A 3,591-nucleotide genomic window follows, 5' to 3' on the forward strand; every position below is an offset into this window, starting at 1 on the left:
ACTTGTCTCTGCTTCCCTTCCTTCCCCAGACTCACCCTCTTGCTCCTTCCTACTCCCAATCGAGTTTCCTCCATGTCCGGATCCGACTCCGCTTCTCCGAGTCTTCAACATCGCCTTCAGTTCCTTGTCAAGTTCTTCCGGACTTTGACTCCACCTGCCTCCGGACCCTTCCGGACCTCTCTTCTCCTCCACCTCTCGTTGGTTGAACACTCTCCCCAATCTCTCTGAGTTGATTGACGAAGGCCTGCTAAACACCTGGCAGAGGTTGCAGTGGGGTGTCCGGTGTTTCGGAAGTACTGCTCATGATCTAGGCTCAACGGAGCACATAGGTGAGACAGTTATCCTAGCAGTGGAAACACTGACCGAAGGCAACGAGGCGAGGTAGAGTCGGAGTTGGAGTGTGAGGTTGTCAGGGCACACCCGCCTGACCCGCCTCCACCCAGGCCCACCTCACCCGGTTCCCCTTCTCCCACCCTGCACCCCTCCTTCATACCCCTTCCCCCTCTATCCCTCTCCCACTTCCCCTTCTATTTCCATTTCTATTTCTATTTCTATTTCTACTTCATGCGGACGACCTTTCCCTTATATCCATGTATTATTGACCTGCCCGCGACGCACACACGACGTGCCTAGCCCCGGACGACCCCAGACGGCTCTAGGGTGCAACCTAGTGCGCGCGCGTGCAGCATACACCCTCGGGATCCCCCACGGGGACACCCGGGTGACTGCGGCTGTATGCGGGGTGACGTGGCGGACCTCATGTGACCCAAGCCGCATGTATATAAACACACCTGGGGTGGGAACCGAAGAAGTAACCTTCTTCTCAACATTCCCACTTCAGGTAAGTAGCATAGTTCTCCTTTTAATAATAACTCAACATTCCCACTTCAGTCTAAGTGGCCAGGGATCGCTGTCCCGCATCGGGGCTGCCAGTACGCACACCCGATCCATCCCCCGTGAGGTCCTCAGTACCGGACGCTACGCCCGGACCGCCTCGACTGCGGACGCGACCCTGACAGCAGAAGAAGGTTTCAACTACCCTTCCTCTACCTCCTCCCCTGCCATGGTGTCAGAAGAGCAGTATGACGACCTGTTGGCCCGGTTTGAAGAACTACAGGCCATTGTCGAAAGTCACACCCTGAACCGGGCCGCACCTGCACCCGCCCCCATACCCGCTCCTGCCCCCCCACCTATGCCAACACCCGCGCCCAGACCCAAGGGCCCCAAGGTTGCCCCTCCTACCCCCTTCTCGGGAGCCAGCGAGGATCTCGACCGCTTCAAAGCTGAATGTGGTATCTACTTCCACGTCCGCGCGGCCGAGTTCCCCAGCGCCCTCTCGCAGATCCTCTTTGTGCTCTCCTATATGAAGGGAGGGACCGCAGGAGCGTGGGCCATGCAACGCACCATCACGTTGCTGACGGCTGGCTCACCCGCACTCACCATGGACGAGTTCAACACAGAACTCGATGCCATGTTCCAGGATCCGAACCGGGAAGCCACAGCCCGGCAGAAACTGGCAAACATCCGACAAGGGAGCGACTCCGTGGATAAAGTCATCCAGGAGTTCGAAATACTAGGACCCGCCTCGCGGCTAGGTGACGTTGGGCTAGTCGACCGCTTCGAGCAAGCAATCAACGCCCGGCTCCGCGAGAGCATTTACCGCCTCCACCCCATGCCCACCACCTGGGCTGAATGGAAACGCGAAGCCACCCTCCTAGATAACCAATGGCGACGTTTCCAGGCAACACAGCCCTGCACACCCCTGTCTAGACCCCCACTCCCGCCGGGACGACCCCTACCAACTACCGCCCCCTCTCACCCACGCCCCACGCCCGCACCCGTACCCCTACCCCCGACTCCTATAGCCCGCCATGCGAGTGGAGCAGGCCCACAGCCAATGGACCTCGATCGCTCAAGAATCGACCAGAGGAGGAATGGGCTGTGTTACAACTGTAATGCCCCAGGGCATGTTGCCCGGGAGTGCCAGCACCCCAAAGTCCGTCGGGTACGACGCCTCCACCCTGAAGACCTCCGGGCACTGATGGAAGGACTGAAGAGCCAGTTGACGGGAGAGCCAGAGACGGAGCAGAGAGGGCCGGAGGAAGGTCCCCAAGAGGATTTTCAGGAGGGCGACCGGTGAGGGATGCGTCCCAGCCGCCTGTAGCGGACAACTCGTGTAGATACCGCAGCACGTGTAAGCCAACACCAATGCAGAAGTTCCACCGAGTTATTGCGAAGAAAAAGAGGAAAAACGCATCCTCAGCCCGTGAAAGCAAGAGAGACTCAAGGGTAGCACCCGAAGTAGCGGTATCCCCACCCGCTATCTACGTCCTCTTGAAGCAGTCCCCCAGGTCACTCAACCTTACCGTGAAGCTGACCACCCTGACCTCCCTCGCCTCTGTATCTGTGTCCGCCCTCCTAGACTCCAGGGCCACCGGGAACTTCGTGAGCCCCGAGTTCGTTCGGAAGCACAAGCTCGAGACGACCCCGCTCCCACAGCCCATCCCCGTCCGTAATGTCGATGGGACCCCAAATGAGAATGGAGCCATAACTGAGGAGCTAGAAGCCCTCCTAACATTTGGGAGACACACAGAGTGGGCCCGTTTTGCTGTTGCGAACCTAGGACGACAATCCCTCATCATTGGGCACTCGTGGCTACTACACCACAACCCGGAAGTGGACTGGGCGTGACAGAGGGTTATCATGTCCCGCTGCCCATCGTCCTGCCAGTCACCATGGGTGCCGGACGACCAGGACCCCCTGATAGAACCCGGGGACGGGATCTATGCTGCAATCATCCCCTTGGGGTGGGGCCATGACTTAAGGGCGACTACAACGCCCTCCCAGCAAATGGCCCAAGAGGCTCGTGAGCCGGACGCAGAGCCCGCATCGTTCGAGGAGTTAGTGCCAGGTCATTACCAAGACTTCCGGGACGTGTTTTCGAAAGAGGCTTTCGACCGGCTACCCCCCCGGAAGCCTTGGGACCATGCCATAGACCTGGTGCCGGACGCTAAACTGCCCAGAGGGAAAACTTTCCCCCTCTCACGCCCTGAACAGAAAGAACTAGACGAGTTCTTACGCGAGAATCTGCAGAATGGGCGCATACGGCTGTCCAAGTCTCCGATGGGAGCCCCGGTCTTCTTTGTCAAAAAGAAGGATGGGTCGCTACGGCTGGTCCAAGACTATCGAAAACTGAACGAAATCACGGTAAAGAACTCATACCCCCTCCCACTCATCTCGGACGTTCTCGCCCGCCTCCGCAAGGCCAAGTACTTCTCGGCCCTAGACCTACGCTGGGGGTTCAACAACGTCCGGATCAAAGATGGTGACAAGTGGAAGGCAGCGTTCGCGACCAACCGGGGGCTATTCGAGCCCATGGTGATGTTCTTTGGCTTGTGCAACTCCCCCGCAACCTTCCAAACGATGATGAACGACATCCTCCGGGACTTCATCGACCGGGAGGTTGTCATCTGTTATATGGATGACATACTCATCTTCACTTCCACCCTGGAGGAACACCGGAAGGTCGTCCGGGAGGTCCTAGAGACATTGCGGATGCGAAAGCTCTTCCTGAAGCCGGAAAAGTGCAAG

Source organism: Cantharellus anzutake (assembly GCF_015039405.1).
Source record: "Cantharellus anzutake strain C23 chromosome Unknown EI90scaffold_75, whole genome shotgun sequence".
Classification (NCBI taxonomy): domain Eukaryota; kingdom Fungi; phylum Basidiomycota; class Agaricomycetes; order Cantharellales; family Hydnaceae; genus Cantharellus; species Cantharellus anzutake.